Below are 18,772 nucleotides of genomic sequence, written 5' to 3'. Positions count from 1 at the left end.
GTAATTTAGATGTTGTCCACCAGACGGCAGCAGTGTGTCTGCAAAGTTTCAGACTGATCCAGTGAAGAATTACATCATTACACAATATGTTGTATTAAGTCTCCAAGAGTTTTCCCAAATGTGCCGAATTGGTTTTCAAGTACATAACTATAGAGAACATACAAAAAGCTATTGGTAATACAAAATGTACATTTGCACACATTAGCTTCCCTACAGAAAATACACTAACCTTCACACATCTAGATGGCTGGGCGGGGTGGGTGTGGAGTCAGAGGTCAAACTGTAGGACCCAGTTCCTACATTTGAATATAAAAATTGATTTTTCAAAAAAACTACACTACATTTTATCCCTGGGACCCTCAGGATGACAAATCAGTGCAAGATGACTGAATGTAAGTACATGATTTACCTTTAGAGGTGAATGTACCAAACCAGTTGCCGTGATAAAAGTATTTTGTTGTTGTGCACTCTCCTCAAACAATAGCTTGGTATTTTTTCACTGTAATAGCTACTGTAAATTGGACACTGCAGTTAGATTAACAAGAATGTAAGCTTTCTGCCCATATAAGACATGTCTATGTCCTGGGAAAGTTGGCTGTTGTTTACAACACCGTTCTAGTCGCATATCGCATATTGAGCAACAACCGTCCCGTATAAGGGACACCGATCCCGTAGAGGTTAAATTGCCCTTGCCTAACAATTGCATCTGAAGCCAAGCTTGCAACTAGGCTATCCTCACAATAAATAATATAATAATATGCCATTTAGCAGACGCTTTTATCCAAAGCGACTTACAGTCATGTGTGTAAATTTTTACGTATGGGTGGTCCCGGGGATCGAACCCACTACTGTGGCGTTACAAGCTCCATGCTCTACCAATTGAGCTACAGAGGACCACCAATACGGTGATAGTTATCCTGTATATTAAGAGTACAGCGACTGCAATGAAAAGGCATAATGTTACTTTGCTTATTTTTTTCGGCCGGATGAGGTGCAGATCTGTGTTCAGATAAAGCGTCCTGGGTGAAAAAGTTGAATTAAAAAAGTTGTGTGAGGACAAAACTAAGATCTTACAATAGTTTAAAGGAATCCCACAGTCGTCGTCTTACTCTGTGTGTGTGTTGCCAACCTGGTGCTGCAGCAGACGGTGGAGAGGGTTCACGCATGGAAGCGGTACGGAGACATCGCCCGAGGAATCTTCATCATCAGGGGAGATAACTTGTCCTCCTGTGGGAGATTGTAAGTATGCCACACACACAAACAAACACACACACACGCACAAACACACACACACACACACACACACACACACACACACACACACAGACACACACACACAGTGGTGTACAGTACTTAAATAAAAATAGTTTTTTTGGGTATCTTTACTTTACTATTTAAATTTTTGACTACTTTTACTTTTACTTCACTACATTCCTAAAGAAAATTATGTACTTTTTACTCCATACATTTTCTCTGACACTCTAAAGTACTCGTTACATTTTGAATGCTTAGCAGGACAGGAAAATTGTCAAATTCATGCACTTATCAAGAGAACATCCCTGGTCATCCCTACTGCCTCTGATCTGGCGGACTCACTAAACACATGCTTTGTTTGTAAATATGTCTGAGTGTTGGAGTGTGCCCCTGGCTATCCGTAAATAAAAAAACAAGAAAATGGTGTCGTCTGGTTTGCTTAATATATGGAATTTGAAATTATTTATACTTGTACTTTTACTTTTGATACTTAAGTATATTTAAAACCAAATACTTTTAGACTTTTACTCAAGTAGTATTTTACTGGGTGACTTTCACTTTTACTTGAGTCATTTTCTGTTAAGGTATCTTTACTTTTACTCAAGTATGACAATTGAGTACTTTTTCCACCACTGCGCACACACACACACACACACACACACACACACACACACACACACACACACACACACACACACACACACACACACACACACACACAGGGCTTGCCCTAGCCTTTTGGGAACTCTAAGCAACATTTTGTTGAGGGGCAAGTTTGCTGCAATTCTACACATTTTGCCAAGGGCCGGAGAGAAGATTTTGAAAATGTATAACTAATTTCATGCAATCATCCTCATTTTGCCATAGCGTGGAGATATATTTTTGCAGTTTCAAAGCTAATTTCCTTCTCATTTCCGTTCATGACTGTTAATATGATATCTGAGTGAGAGTGACTAACACAATCAATGGGGGCCCCCTGTAGGTCTGGGCCCCTTGGCACGTGCCCTTTGTGTCCAGTCGATAATTCGACCATGATTACTACAAGTTATAGCTGTGTAGCCTAATTTACCAATCAAAAGTTTGTTTGCTGACATGGGCTAATTGAGTGACTGTCGGTGACTGACATAACAAGAGAAAAACTGCTGATGCACGATAGGGTTGGGCCATATCAACCTTTGTCTTATCGTAATTAAGTACCCATAAAACATTGTGATATACGATGGTATCACCCCCTATTGGCCAACCAATTATTATCAAAATATAATTTAAAAAGATAGTTAAAAAGGAGCTCACATGCTACGGGAGGGACGAGAGGAATCATGACAAAATAGAGACGCACAAGTGACAGTCAAGGAGCCTCACTGTGCGTCGTGTGATGGGTTGTAAATCATCAAGGGCCCAGCTGCAGAGCACAAACTCTGCTGTCTCCAGAACTGGATCATTATTCAATGATTTGCATTTTTGCCCAATCTTCCTCTCTTATTAATCTTGTTCTTAACTCTAAATTCCATTCTGTAACCCATTAAAAAGGGTGCTTGGAACTAAAAATAGATTTTTGTTTTGTATGATACCCATCAAAGACGAAGCTGGCAAGGCCACCTCCAAGGCGATGATTGACATCTTCATCCCCCACGGTTCTCCTGAGGTCATCTTTAGTGACCGAGGTCGTGAACTCTGGAACAAGGTATGGATGTTATAGGTTATACCAATGGTTTGTTTGTTTTTGTTTTTCCATGGTACATAATCAGACATATTTCAATATCTTACATTGTCAATAGATATCCCTTTCCTACCCCCTCCTCCAGGTTTGGATGAATGGACCAACCAGACCCTCAAGACTGCCATGGGCAAGTCCCTTGACGGGTACCAGGAACAGTGGGAGGACAACCTGAAGGTAATTATCTTTGCACACAACAGCAGCGTCCAGGCCTCCACGAGTACTCGCCCTATTGCCTGTTGTACGGATAGGAGCCGCAGCTGTTGACTGAGGTAAACAATGCAATTGTATATATATTTATTGCAAATACTGTAGTCTTTAAAATGTGTGATTGACTTAGTGTTGTTGTTTGTCTATTGCCATTTTTGTATAACGTACTTTCAGATCACTGAAACTCCACCTGATGTGGTGGAAGTTGTCGAACCAGATCAGAACGCTTTCGAGGACCACTTTCAGGCACGGGCTGAGAAGGATGTGGAGGTTTTTGAACAGGTAAAAATTGTTGTCCGCTGTAAGAAATGTATTTGTAATAATATGAAATATAATTGCATTTATTTCTGTTATCACTCAAGGTGAGACTGAACATCGACAAAGCACAGGAGAAATAGAAGGAGAGCTACCGGAGGAGAATCAAGAAGGGGACCAAGTGCTTCGACATCCGGGCGAATGACTTGGTTTGGAAGAAGGACGAAAGGAAGGCGAGACCTGGGAAACCTCGCTGCTCTTTCGCTCCTAGTTGGGGTCACCATACGTTAAGGTGAATATAACAATCTCAGATAATAACTATTTGCATTTGCACACAAAATAACCTGAAGATAGTTTTAGTATTTTTCTCTTTGTCTTCCTAGGGTTACCTCGGTGGAAGCCAACAATCTTCTACAGTTAGAGCAGTTGGACGGTCGACCACTGAAAGCCCTGACGCCCTACACTTCGGTGAAGCCCATGAGACGAAGTATGTTAAGCTTTGGTTGACATTTGAGAAAGCAAGAAATTGTCAGTATGCATAGCTTATAAAAATGTACCTCTTCAATTTACCTCTCCAAATGACTTTAGGACCATCAACTGTCTGAGCCACCCAGGAGGTATCCCATCCAACAGAGCCAGTGAGTTTGGATCAGTCTGATTCTTTGTGCTCTGAGTCGGAGGGGGACCAGCTTGAGGTAGGCTATACCTTCAAAATCTGTTGAAAAGTACACATCTCCCATTTATAACACTGCACTAATCCATCACATTTTCTCACAGTAAAATATAACCTGTGTGTTTGCTTGTTTACGTCTCTGTCTCCTCCCCTGTTCCCTTTAACTCTGCTCCTGTTCTCCAGGACCTAGGGGTTCTGCCCAACACCCAGACGTGGATCCACCTGATGTCATCCTTTACCAACCACCCTCCAACTTTTCATTACATCATCTACAGCTACTGTTATTGTCATGTTGTCATTATCTGCTAAGAAAGTGTTCTTGCTCTATCATACTGGGCACATAATGTGAGATACACAGATGAACTAAAAACACTAGCACTGCAAACACTCAGAACAAAGAGAACAGCTGTGCCTGGACTTTGAAGTCTCCCTCTTCAAGTCCCGCTTCCGAGACTGGCTGCCTGTTGAGAACAAGTGACAGGCAGAACCTCCCACCCACACAGCACCCACTTCCTCTTCATTCCACACACCAGAATTCAGTATTTCAGTCTATGATTGCCATGTGAGTGTACAAAAAAATCGTTTAGATATTTAAATCTTAAATATTACCAGGTTGGTTTTCACAGCTGTTTCACAAGGTGTTCATTGTTGTAAATTGTAAGGTATCCCTTTATGGTATTTGTTACTGCAACATTATTCATTCACCTACAATAGATACATACAGTGCATTCGGAAAGTATTCAGACCCCTTCCCTTTTTCCAAATGTTGTTACGTTACAGCCTTATTCAAAAATGGATTAAAGAAAAAAAAAAGTCCTCAGCAACCTACACACAATACCCCATAATAACAAAGCGAAAACAGGGTTTTAGACAATTTTGCAAATGTATTAAAAATAAAAAACAGAAATACCTTATTTACATAAGTATTCAGACCCTTTGCTTTGAGACTCGAAATTGAGCTCAGGTGCATCCTGTTTCCATTGATCATCCTTGAGATGTTTCTACAACTTGATTGGAGTCCATCTGTGGTAAATTCAATTGATTGGACATGATTTGGAAAGGCACACACCTGTCTATATAAGGTCCCACAGTTGACAGTGCATGTCAGAGCAAAAACCAAGCCATGAGGTTGAAGGAATTGTCTGTAGAGCTCCGAGACAGGATTGTGTCGAGGCACAGGTCTGCGGAAGGGTACCAAAAAATGTCTGCAGCATTGAAGGTCCCCAAGAACACAGTGGGACTGGGAGACTAGTCAGGATCGAGGAAAAGATGAACGGAGCAAAGTACAGAGAGATACTTGATGAAAACCTGCTCCAGGGCGCTCAGGATATCCTTGAGTGGCCAAGCCAGAGCCTGGACTTGAACCCGATCAAAAATCTGAGGAGAGATCTGAAAATAGCTGTGCAGCAACGCTCCCCCATCAAACTACAGAGAAGAATGGGAGAAACTCCCCAAATACAGGTGTGCCAAGCTTGTAGCGTCATACCCAAGACGACTCGAGGCTGTAATCGCTGCCAAAGGTGCTTCAACAAAGCACTGAGTAAAGGGTCTGAATACTTATGTAAATGTTATATTTCCGTTTTTTATTTTTTTATAAATTTGCTAAAATTTCTACAAACCAGTTTTTGCTTTGTCATTATGGGGTATTGTGAAGGGGGAAAAACAATTTAATCCATTTTAGAAGAAGGCTGTAACGTAACAAAATGTGGAAAAAGTCAAGGGGTCTGAATACTTTCCGAATGCACTGTATATATTCAACCACAAGGGTGTACTAATGAGCTATGCGAGATAGAAAAACAATTCAGTGTAGATAAGGGAAGGGCAGCTTAAAATAAAAAACATGGCAGCCAGACAAGCCAGTGTATGAATGAAATGGATTTGCGTATGAATGGAGTGGAAAGGAGCTCTTTGTGATCTGTAAGGTAAGTAACATTAATGTGTCAAGTAGATTACACGTTTTCTTTGCTATTTCCGAAACGTAGCAATGTTTAAGACATGGATTTCATGTTGAAATGTTAACAAGGTACAAAAGCAGTTTGAAGTAATGTTTTCATCTTATTAGATAAACTAAAATTTAAACAGCGATTTTGTCGCGGAAATCAGCTTTGTTTGCACAGCGGGGATGAAAAGAACGCCATTTAGGCTGTAATGATATCCACAATTCAACGCCTTACGTCATCACACCATTGATATAGCAATGGACGCTAAAGGTTTATCAAATCCCATTGGGACACGGGGGGGACACTTTTTGGCTGGGGGACATTATTTGGCATGACAGGCCCCCTAGTGGCCTATGCCCAGGGCCGGCCCTGCACACACGAGAGTCCCTCTTTGGTCCGTTTTTTGGAGCCGCACCCGCCCCATGCCGGCCACATCAATTCTGAGCCCCACCCGGTATCAGACATCAGGACAGATTTTTCTCCACAACCCGACCCGACCCACCTGCATATAATTGTTCCCGAGAGCCGATCCGTGACCCACCAAATAACATCAATTCATATAATTGTTCTTATAACCCCAGAGTAATAGGCTATTATTCCCCTCCCTGCATTAATTATTTTTTCTGCATGACTATTCATTATTTGGACAAAAGGAAACCATGCCATTCATTATTTTTACAATGAGATGCGGCGTCACATTGACGACTCAAATCGCTCTGAAACCAAGGGTCTTCTAATTAGCCTTCTTACCTAATGAAAGCCTTTAGCTGACATAACAAAACCAGACCTTTACATGCAATATTGTTTAGATAATCAAATAGTTTAATTGAAACTTAAATAAACCACTATTCCCACAATCCAATATAACTTTTAGCATACCAGCATACCGGTTTAAACTTGATATAGCCTGCATGGTCTAAATCAGTGGTGCTCAAACCTCTCCTCGGGGATCCTCAGCCGTTCCATGTGTTTGATATATTCCAGAGCTAGCACACCTGATTCCACTTGCCAACTAATCATCAAGCCTTTGACTAACTAGGTCAATCAGGTGAACAACTTCAGGGCTACAACAAAATTGTGAAAGGGGGTCACCGAGGAGAGGTTTGAGAAACACTGGTTTAAATGAACGAAAGCCTGAATTAACGTAATAATAAGCTGTTAATAAACATATTCCTGCTTGCACTTTTAGTAACACTTTACTTGACACCCAGCGTCATAACACGTTATGACATGGCCATAACCATGTCATAATATGTCTAAACAGCTGACATAACTTATTTTATGGCTGGTTATGACACCTAAATAAGAGTGTAAAAACCCACAAAACCTACCACAGTAGTTATTTTATTTCTGGTTATGTCACCCACATAAGAGTTTCAAAACCCACAAAATCTACCACACAATGCAAAACATTCCATTACACCATAGCCTATGTGTCAACAGTATGTTTGTTATATATACACTACCAGTCAAAGGTTTGGACACACTTACTCATTCAAGGGTTTTTCTTAATTTTTTTTACAATTTATAACATTGTAGAATAATAGTGAAGACTTCAAAACTATGAAATAGCACATATGGAATCATGTAGTAACCAAAAAAGTGTTAAACAAATCAAAATATAGAGTCGCGTGCAAAGCGCAGGGAGGGAATCACGTTTGGCCACCTCTTTTTATTTTATTTCAAGAGCGCCTAGTCTTGCTGCTGGCACTCATTTTGTCATTACATGTTTCTCTGCTTAGAAAAACGAGACAACAGTAACTTCTCTCAATGCCCAGAAAGGTTGCCTTCTTAAAGCCAATGTATGCTTGCTCTGGAAATGTGATCCAGAGGCTCAGAGCGGTGTGTGTGATGCAATTGCTGGGTCTTGGAAGGCTAGCAGAGACCAAATCGAGCTCCGTAACGGATGCCCGCGCGCCTCCAACAGTGTGGATAGCTCTGTATTGCTTTGCATTGACATGATTGGTTGCCGGTAGGTGGTGGCGGGAGGCCCTGTATAAACACAAACTCACTTCCTTGACAACGTCCTTCACAACAGCTCTGCTCCAGGAAGCTCAAGAAGTATGAATGCCCTGACTTCTGCAGAGGCCATATCACAGTAAATGCTGTACAGCTACTGCAGATGTCAGATTGACAATGCAGAGCCTTTTAGCCTATAGCCTGGGTCTGTTGCAGGTGGCTTGTGACCATTTCAAGTCACTTGCTGGTGATTTTGAATCTCGTTGGTGACATTGACGCTGGAAAAAAAATCTGAAACATGACATAACCCAGTCTACGACGAAAACATTGCCAAATAAAGCTCAACCATCAATAATCGTACACCACCCCCCCAACCCCCCCCCCCCCCCCCCCCGGCTACCACTTGTTTGGCTACAATTTAACATCTGTAGAATCTAGGGTAAAATGGGTAAAATACAGATTAAACAGAAAAAACAATGATGTGAAGCTGTTTCCAGGGTGACTGATAAAGACATGAGTGTGCAAAGCTGTCATCAAGGTAAAGGGTGGCTATTTGAAGAATCTCAAATATAAAATATATTTTGATTTGTTTAACACTTTTTTGGTTACTACATGATTCCATATGTGTTATTTCATAGTTTTGATGTCTTCACTGTTATTCTACAATGTAAAATTATTACTGTTATTTTATTTTACACTTTTTTGTTGTTTTATTTTACTTTTTTATTAAAAATAAATGCACTGTTGGTTAAGGGCTGTAAGTAAGCATTTCACTGTAATGTCTGCACCTGTTGTACTCGGCGCATGTGGCCAATAACATTTGATTTCATTTGATTAGAAAAATAGTAAAAAATAAAGAAAAACCCTTGAATGAGTAGGTGTGTCCAAACTTTTGACTGGTTCTATAAATATATTTTTTAATTGACCATGTTAATTACAATTATCATTGTAATTGTGCACACATTAACGTCAGACATGCACCTACCCCAATACTCTGTTGCTGATGACTGGGATGAATGCAGGAGCAGATTTCAGGAGCAGGACAAGACACCCTCTTTTTGACTGATGACTGATATAAGGGCCTGTACGTGATAGGCCTATCTGGTGTATATGATTATGATGGTCATAATGCTTCTTGACAGTGTTATAAAGTGTATTTTCTTAGCCAAGTAAAGTGATTCAGGATGATCATAATGCTTCATGACAGTGTATTTTCTACAAGTTATTTAAAATATGATGAAAAAAGCATGACTGAATTCATTACAACAAAAACAAAGGATTGAAGAGACATACTTTCAAACAAAAGGAAACTTCTTGGCAGGGAAAAAACTAATTTGAATAAATGTTGGTTTTGACACTCTTATGTAGGTGTCATAACCAGCCATAAAATAATGCAATATAGTTCACAACAGGTGTAAATGTATGGGTCATGACAGTGTTATGACCATATTATGACAGGTTATGACAAGTTATGTCACTAGATGTCAAGTGTTACCGCACTTTTTGCTGGCTGTGTATCCATCTACCGGGTTGTAGTCCTTGTCCACAATGACTCCAAAATCCTTCCAAACCAAACCAGGGATTTCACTTGTGCAGCACCTGTTTCCATGATGGTGTATTTCATAACCTTTTCTTTTATATCTCCGGTTATGCCGACGTAAGCCATTTTCACATAAGCTAGGCTAGCCAGGAAAGTACACTTGGCAACATATTCTCACGTGGGGGGATGAAACAAGTTTCAGCACCACACAAATAATGGATATTTCCCTGATCTACTGCGTGCATGTCAGGTAGCCTACAGTGTCAAATCAAATCAAATCAAAATGTATTGGCCACATGCGCCGAATACAACAGGTGCAGACATTACAGTGAAATGCTTACTTACAGCCCTTACCCAACAGTGCATTTATTTTTAATAAAAAAGTAAAATAAAACAACAAAAAAGTGTTGAGAAAAAAAGAGCAGAAGTAAAATAAAATAACAGTAGGGAGGCTATATATACAGGGGGGTACCGGTGCAGAGTCAATGTGCGGGGGCACCGGCTAGTTGAGGTAGTTGAAGTAATATGTACATGTGGGTAGAGTTAAAGTGACTATGCATAAATCATTAACAGAGTAGCAGCAGTATATGTCTGTCTCATCGCTCACAGAATGGAATTCGCAACCCAATGCAACACAACAAGCTCCTGGGTTTGTAAAAAACGTTTCCGACCAGCAATATAATTGTTCTGAACCGTGAGCTGACCCGTCATTCCACCCGTCAGCTGATTGTTTTATTTTGAGGGAATCTGACCCGATGCAGGACACACACACACACAGATGTCTGAGGGTGTGTGTGTGTTCCTGTGCTGTGTAGGACCTTGAGAAGGAGAGTGACACCAGTCTGCAGCAGGTGTGTATTGAGGATATCCTGGAGGAGCAGCGGCTGCAGCAGCAGACAAGGCAGAAGGGGGAGAAGACCAAGCACCTGGCCCTGAAGGAGAAAGGCCATGCCCCGACCAGACATCATGGACGAATACTGAGTACAACACGAATACTGACAAATACACGCAGATACACACGCAGACACACACACACACACACAGACAATAGATAATAGATAATGATCCTAGCTCACCATCTTTACTTTATCTCTGAGAGTGTATCCCCAACGTACTGTACACCTTATGACAAAATACCTTATTTCACATTGAGTTTTATATTATGTTTCCCTAAGAGTATCATGGCACTGACATAAATGTACAGTATTTTGTTTTAACCATTCTTTTAAATTGGTTTGTGAGTGTAATGTGAGCAAAATTTGGATTTGTACAGTAGTGGGCCCCGTGTAGCTCAGTTGGTAGAGCATGGCGCTTGCAACGCCAGGGTTGTGGGTTTGTTTCCCACGGGGGGCCAGTATGAAAAATGTATGCACTAACTGTAAGTCGCTCTGGATAAGAGCGTCTGCTAAATGACTAAAATGTAATGAAAAGATGATTAATCAAAGTTGTACATCTCTGGAAAGGCCTTTGTTGTATTAAACATGTTGGTTGTACCTGATTTTGTTTGTAGTTAAACTGTAGTTTAAGTTGAGTAGCTAGGCCTATTGGATCTGCCAGTCCAAGATGTGGGGTGCGTTCAGTACAGAGTTCAACATTTAATTCAACAGAAAAGGTACTGAATGACCAGTTGAAGAACGGCGTGGGATTATGATGGCCCTGTGGGAGATAGTGTATGGCCCAGTGGGAGATAGTGTATGGCCCAGTGGGAGATAGTGTATGGCCCAGTGGGAGATAGTGTATGGCGTGTGCTGCACGAGTTTTGCGATTTCAAATGGTCACACCCATACTGATCAGGCCACACCTCTCCACACCCACCAAATGGGAGCAAACATACCTCAAAGGCAACTAACAACGAGATAACTAATAATGTAAGCATACTGTGTCCATGATAAGTATATAGGTTGTAGGTTGGGAGCTTTTGTGAAAGAGCATAGTTAGAAAGATATGGCATATAGAAGCAAACCGGATGGACATCATGAAAATGATCGGAGAGGTTGAGAGTAGAAGAAGTTCAGGAGAAAAAACAAGCAAAATATAATTATTGTAAAATTGACTGTGTCCATAAAATGCATAGAGTAAGCATAAGATGGAAGTAGAGGCCTAAGCATTGTTGTTCACTAGTTTTCTCCAATTAGGGAAAGGGTGGTGGGGTTGGAAAGTAATAAAGGGGAATATATATTTTTTAAAGGATATGTATGTGTATGTATGTATGTATGTATGTATGTATGTATGTATGTATATGTGTATGTGTGTATACAGTGAGGGAAAAAAGTATTTGATCCCCTGCTGATTTTGTACGTTTGCCCACTGACAAAGAAATTATCAGTCTATAATTTTAATGGTAGGTTTATTTGAACAGTGAGAGACAGAATAACAACAACAAAATCCAGAAAAATGCATGTCAAAAATGTTATAAATTGATTTGCATTTTAATGAGGGAAATAAGTATTTGACCCCCTCTCAATCAGAAAGATTTCTGGCTCCCAGGTGTCTTTTATACAGGTAATGAGCTGAGATTCAGAGCACACTCTTAAAGGGAGTGCTCCTAATCTCAGCTTGTTACCTGTATAAAGGACACCTGTCCACAGAAGCAATCAATCAATCAGATTCCAAACTCTCCACCATGGCCAAGACCAAAGAGCTCTCCAAGGATGTCAGGGACAAGATTGTAGACCTACACAAGGCTGGAATGGGCTACAAGACCATCGCCAAGCAGCTTGGTGAGAAGGTGACAACAGTTGGTGCGATTATTCGCAAATGGAAGAAACACAAAATAACTGTCAATCTCCCTCGGCCTGGGGCTCCATGCAAGATCTCACCTCGTGGAGTTGCAATGATCATGAGAACGGTGAGGAATCAGCCCAGAACTATACGGGAGGATCTAGTCAATGATCTCAAGGCAGCTGGGACCATAGTCACCAAGAAAACAATTGGTAACACACTATGCCGTGAAGGACTGAAATCCTGCAGCGCCCGCAAGGTCCCCCTGCGTCTGAAGTTTGCCAATGAACATCTGAATGATTTAGAGGAGAACTGGGTGAAAGTGTTGTGGTCAGATGAGACCAAAATGGAGCTCTTTGGCATCAACTCAACTCACCGTGTTTGGAGGAGGAGGAATGCTGCCTATGACCCCAAGAACACCATCCCCACCGTCAAACATGGAGGTGGAAACATTATGCTTTGGGGGTGTTTTTCTGCTAAGGGGACAGGACAACTTCACTGCATAAAAGGGAAGATGGACGGGGCCATGTACCGTCAAATCTTGGGTGAGAACCTCCTTCCCTCAGCCAGGGCATTGAAAATGGGTCGTGGATGGGTATCCCAGCATGACAATGACCCAAAACACACGGCCAAGGCAACAAAATAGTGTCTCAAGAAGAAGCACATTAAGGTCCTGGAGTGGCCTAGCCAGTCTCCAGACCTTAATCCCATAGAAAATCTGTGGAGGGAGCTGAAGGTTCGAGTTGCCAACCGTCAGCCTCGAAACCTTAATGACTTGGAGAAGATCTGCAAAGAGGAGTGGAGCAAAATCCCTCCTGAGATGTGTGCAAACCTGGTGGCCAACTACAAGAAACGTTTGACCTCTGTGATTGCCAACAAGGGTTTTGCCACCAAGTACTAAGTCATGTTTTGCAGAGGGGTCAAATACTTATTTCCCTCATTAAAATGCAAATCAATTTATAACATTTTTGACATGCAAATTTCTGGATTTTTTTGTTGTTATTCTGTCTCTCACCGTTCAAATAAACCTACCATTTAAATTATAGACTGATCATGTCTTTGTCAGTGGGCAAACGTACAAAATCAGCAGGGGATCAAATACTTTTTTCCCTCACTGTATGTGTGTATGTATGTATGTGTGTGTATATATATATATATATATATATATATATATATATATATATATATATATATATATATATATATATATAACATGGGGGATTGGAAGTGATGCAGACAATTACATTGATGGAAGTTACAATCTATCTGCAATATTAAGGATGTAGCTCAGTTGGTAGAGCATGGCGTTGCGGGTTCGATTCCCACGGGGGGCCAGTATGAAAAATAAAAATAAATATGTATGCACTCACTAACTGTAAGTCGCTCTGGATAAGAGCGTCTGCTAAATGACTAAAATATAAATGTAAGCTGATCTATCCCCTAAAAAATTTTAAACATACCTTAAAGGCTGTTGAAGAACGGTGTGCACCGTTTAGTACAAAAACCGTCACGCAATGTTGAAAACGTTGAATTGAACTGAACGCACCCCTGGCAAAACCTCAATAGTGTAACTGCAGCTGTGTCTCCTATTGGAACAGTTCTATATTTGACCAGTAGAGGACGTGCTAGCACTACTTTAGCCTCACTTGCCTCTGTTTGGCTGTGTCTACACTTGATACTTACAGGCGACTTCTGCTATCAGAATACGAAGATCACATCGAAAATATAGGTCACATTGTGGTCGGATTGTGTTCAGATCTGGCTGACAACTTCAGGAGGAGGTCAGAGACACATTGTTTGCGGATTTCTCCTCAGTCTGGATGCAATCAGGCTACTGAAAGCACACACAGTGGGCAACGTCATCGGCACTCTGCCCACAAGTCTCTAGAAAACGTGTGTTTTGCGAGCAAGAGGCACTTTTTTTTTATTAAACATTGGATGAAATACGTTCCTAGCGTGTGAGGAACGTGTTTGCTGGCTTCATAACTGCTAGCCAGCTATCTTATTTAGAAAAAGTATTTTTTGTTTGGCTAGAGTTATGCTAACCTGTTTGCAATCCATTTGGCTTTGCTAGCTAGCTTGCTGGCTAGTTACATAGGTTAGCTGGCTAGTTAGCTACAGTAATTGGCTACTGCCATCAAGTTGTTGTTGTGTTATTATCAGATTTAGCCTGTTCCACCGTTTACAGAATGCATACTGGTATTTGAGTATAGTGTGAAAAGGGAGTCCGGAAACAATGTGGACACGGTAGACACATTTAAATATAGGTGTAGACGCATGATGTGTTCGGAATTCCATCATCAGAATACAAAAGCTGCATGAACTTTCAAGTCTAGACACAGCCTTTAATGTGTCTGGCGCTAGTTACTCTGAAGCACTGCAACTAAAATTCCAGATATAATTTCATTAGGCTTATTACACATGAATATGACACCTAATTAAACTTGTGCCTGATTATGATTTAAACTCATGCCTGAGCTGATAAAAAAGGTCTAAAAAAGACTTGGTTCCAAATACTGTCCAATGAATTATTTGTTAGCCTATAATAAATGCTTTTCCAACAGTCTTGAAAGAGTTCCCACATATGCTGAGCACTTGTTGGCTGCTTTTCCTTCACACTGCGGTCCGATTAATCCCAAACCATCTCAATTTGGTTGAGGTCGGGGGATTGTGGAGGCCAGGTCATCTGATGCAGCACTCCATCAATCTCCTTCTTGGTAAAATAGCCCTTACACAGCCTGGAGGTGTGTTGGGTCATTGTCCTATTGAAAAACAAATGATAGTCCCACAAGCCCAAACCAGATGGGATGGCGTATCGCTGCAGAATGCTGTGGTAGCCATGCTGGTTAAGTTTGCCTTGAATTCTATATAAATCAGACAGTGTCACCAGCAAAGCACCCCCACACCATAACACCTCCTCCATGCTTTACGGTGGGAACTACACATGCAGAGATCATCCATTCACCCACACCGCGTCTCACAAAGACACGGCGGTTGGAACCATAAATCTCCAATTTGGACTCCACACCAAAGGACACATTTCCACCGGTCTAATGTCCATTGCTCGTGTTTCTTGGCCCAAGCAAGTCTCTTCTTATTATTGGTGTCCTTTAGTAGTGCTTTCTTTGCAGCAATTCGACCATGAAGGCAGGGGCGGTGTGTTCAATAGGGCGATATGGGCGACGCACTGCCAAACGGGAAAAGGAAGGGATTTTTTTTCTAATCAATTATATCACGGCAACAGTAGTTATCAGTGTTCTAATCTGATCTGACTGCCACTAAATGTCAAATCAGGCTAAAGTCGTGCTTCAAATGGCCCCGCCCGTTTTTGGGGCGATTTCAGTCATGTTGAAAATCGCCCAGAAGTCTGTCATAGACTCCCATGTAAAATCTATTTTTTTCAAATTTCAAAGCTTTCAATACAATCTCTATGGGTGTCTGTGGGCTTGCACTTACGCGCTTTCGTCATACGTGACGTAACCATGAACGTAACTAAGAAAATAGCGGCTAGCAGCGTCTCTGTTGCGACCTGCAGTGTGGCGTTATCTTATGTTTTTAATTTGTACACTTAGTGGCGTTATTTTATGTTTTTAATTTGTACACTTAGTTTACAAACATTCTGCCAACCATGGATTTCCAGTGGTGGGTTTTGGACTGATCTTGTTGATCGTGTACATACCCGCTACGAACGGACTAAATAATGAAAACGCTGCTGGCAGCGGAATCCAATACAGCTGGGAGACTTGGCTGGATGACAGAGTCCCGGACAGAGAAGTGGAGCCGGCCGGCTTCACCCTGGTCAGAGCGGACCGCGATCTGACACAGTCACAGGGAAAATCGATCCTGGTAAGAGAGCGACTCTGTACCCCCGACATTGAACTGCTTTCTGTGTCACTGCGACCTTACTATCTGCCCCGTGAGTTCCCCCAATTGTTTGTTACCGTTGTGTACTGTTGATAATCACAAGTTTACTGGAGAACTGAGACCAAGTAGAGACTTTGGACAGGGTGGATATGGTATAATAAAGGCAGTTTATTCAGAGGTAAAGATATCTGGAATCGCGTGCACGGACTCGTTCGTCAAACTCTTAGGGAGCTATCTGAAGAGAGCCCCGAAAACATTGTGTGCAGACATTTTATACAATAAATGATGTAGGTTGAATCTAGTAGTTCTGATCTTCTGATTGGTCCTGATGAGTTGGGCGAGGTCCCCTCCACTGTTGCATTGGCTCTGAGTCGGGTTCTCTGTCTTCAAATGTTCAGCCTAAAGAGAGGGGATTTTTGTGTGTGTGTGTGTGTGTGTTTAACAGTGATGATGTGTGTGTGTGTGTGTGTTATCAGTGATGATGTGTGTGTGTGTGTGTGTGTGTGTGTGTCCTCAGAGCAAGAACTCGTGAGTTGGAAGAACTGAGAGACCTATGGCGTGGGTGTTGTCCTTGGCCACCTGCTGACAAGGCTGACAAGATAGGACTCTTTTGTCCATTGTTATAGGATAGGAACAGCATTGATTGAAAACAAACGCCCAACACAAAATGGGTCATGCACAAGATTTTAGTCAGACCAAGCTATAACATTATATATTTACTACGACAGTACATTCAACCAAAAGCTAATATAACAAAGGCATCAGAGATTATTTATAATCTGTCACAGAAACTGGAATCCATCTCCCCAGATCAGTCAATAAATGCTTCTGGTATTGACTTATATGCTGCCCCTGTCTTCATGTTGTTGCTGGACATATCTTTTTTTAAATGTGTGTAGGTCACCTAAATCATCAGAAAAATTGCCCCTCCTGAGAATTATTTCAGGAGCCGCCACTGCATGAAGGCCTGATTCACACAGTCTCCTCTGAACAGTTAATGTTGAGATGTGTCTGTTACTTGAACTCTGTGAAGCATTTATTTGGGCTGCAACTTCTGAGGCTGGTAACTCTAATGAACTTATAACTCTGGGTCTTCCATTCCTGTGGCAGTCCTCATGAGAGCCAGTTTCATCATAGCGCTTGATGGTTTTTGCGACTGCACTTGAAGAATCTTTCAAAGTTCTTGAAATGTTCCGTAGTGACTGACCTTCATGTCTTAGAGCAGGGGTGTCAAACTCATTTTAGCTCAGGGGCCACATGGAGGAAAATCTATTCCCAAGTGGGCCGGACCGGAAAAATCATGGTATATATAACTTAAAAACAACAACTTCAGATTGTTTTCTTTGTTTTAATACGATCAACATACAACATAAAGCTGGAGCCTGAGGACAGTGTGTCCAAAATAGTACAAGCACAACATCACTATTAATCATAAAACACGTCAAGTTTATTTGAAAATTCTAAAGAAAAAGAACACACAAACACACAATGCCTCAGTGATTAACAGAACTGTTTCACAGATCACAGAACTATATCAGGGTGTCATTTCTCAGGCAGAAATGTAGATAAAAATAATGAAATCCTGTTCCCCAAACAAGTGCAAGAACCACAGAGTCAAGAATAGGTTAAATATACAAATAAAATAAAAACAATTAAAAACAATAGCACATCAACATAAAAACATATAAACATAAATCTGAAAGCGTTGCTCAAACTCCCGTAACAGTCCCGTTATTTTATCTTTGAACCGCTTCATGTCTGCCACATGGCGGCAGGTAGCTTAGTGGGTAAGAGCGTTGTGCCAGTAACCGAAAGGTCGCTGGTTCTAATCCCCGAGCCGACTAGGTGAAAAATCTGTCGATGTGCCCTTAAGCAAGGCACTTAACCCTAATTGCTCCTGTAAGTCGCTCTGGATAAGAGCGTCTGCTAAATGACTAAAATGTAAATGTAAAAAAATGTTGGGTCGCGCACACATTTTTCAGACAGGGGAAGTGAGCTGCATCACCACCGGCAAGTTGCGTCTCCCACAATGACAGCTTCAACTTGAAAGAACGTATGCTGTCATAATACTGCGTGACAACTTTGTTGCGCCCTTGCAGCTGTTTGTTCAAGTTATTCAGGTGCTCTGTAACATCCACCATAAATGCAAGGTCCTGCATCCATTCTGCGGAATGAAATTCTAACACTGGTTTGCCCTTTTCTTCCATGAACTGTTCAATTTCTTCTCGTAAATCAAAGAAACGCCTCAGCACAGCACCTCGGCTTAACCATCTTACCTCAGTGTGGTATGGCAGGCCATAGATGTGGTCTTTCTCTCTGAGAAGTCTGTCAAACTGACGGTGATTCAGGCTTCTGGATCGGATGAAATTAACAGTTTGGATGACCACCTTCATGACGTTATCCATCTTTAATGACTTGCAACACAAAGCCTCCTGGTGCAAAATACAGTGAAAAGTCAAAAAATCACGTCCTCCATTTGCAGATTGCACTTTCTCTCTGAACTTTGTCACAACGCCTGCTTTTTTCCCGATCATTGAGGGCGCACCATCTGTAGCCAGGCTGACAGCGCGGGACCAGTCCACTCCGACCCTGTCCAGCGCGCCGACGAGTGCAGTAAAAATATCAGCTGCTGTCGTTGT

General features: G+C 41.5%; 1 pseudogene across 1 annotated transcript; it reads left to right on the top strand.

Annotated features, from left to right (window-relative positions):
* The first annotated feature begins 382 nt into the window (after positions 1-382).
* Positions 383-10,547, top strand: LOC311099377 (U6 snRNA-associated Sm-like protein LSm1; annotated as a pseudogene). The gene is made up of 3 exons: positions 383-392; positions 1,098-1,239; positions 10,364-10,547. The product of its transcript is annotated as a U6 snRNA-associated Sm-like protein LSm1 (transcript).
* The last annotated feature ends 8,225 nt before the right edge of the window (positions 10,548-18,772 follow it).

Source organism: Coregonus lavaretus, assembly GCF_964263955.1.
Source record: "Coregonus lavaretus genome assembly, chromosome: 24".
In the NCBI taxonomy this organism is placed as follows: Eukaryota; Metazoa; Chordata; class Actinopteri; order Salmoniformes; family Salmonidae; genus Coregonus; species Coregonus lavaretus.
This window is presented reverse-complemented; position numbering and strand designations above follow the sequence as displayed.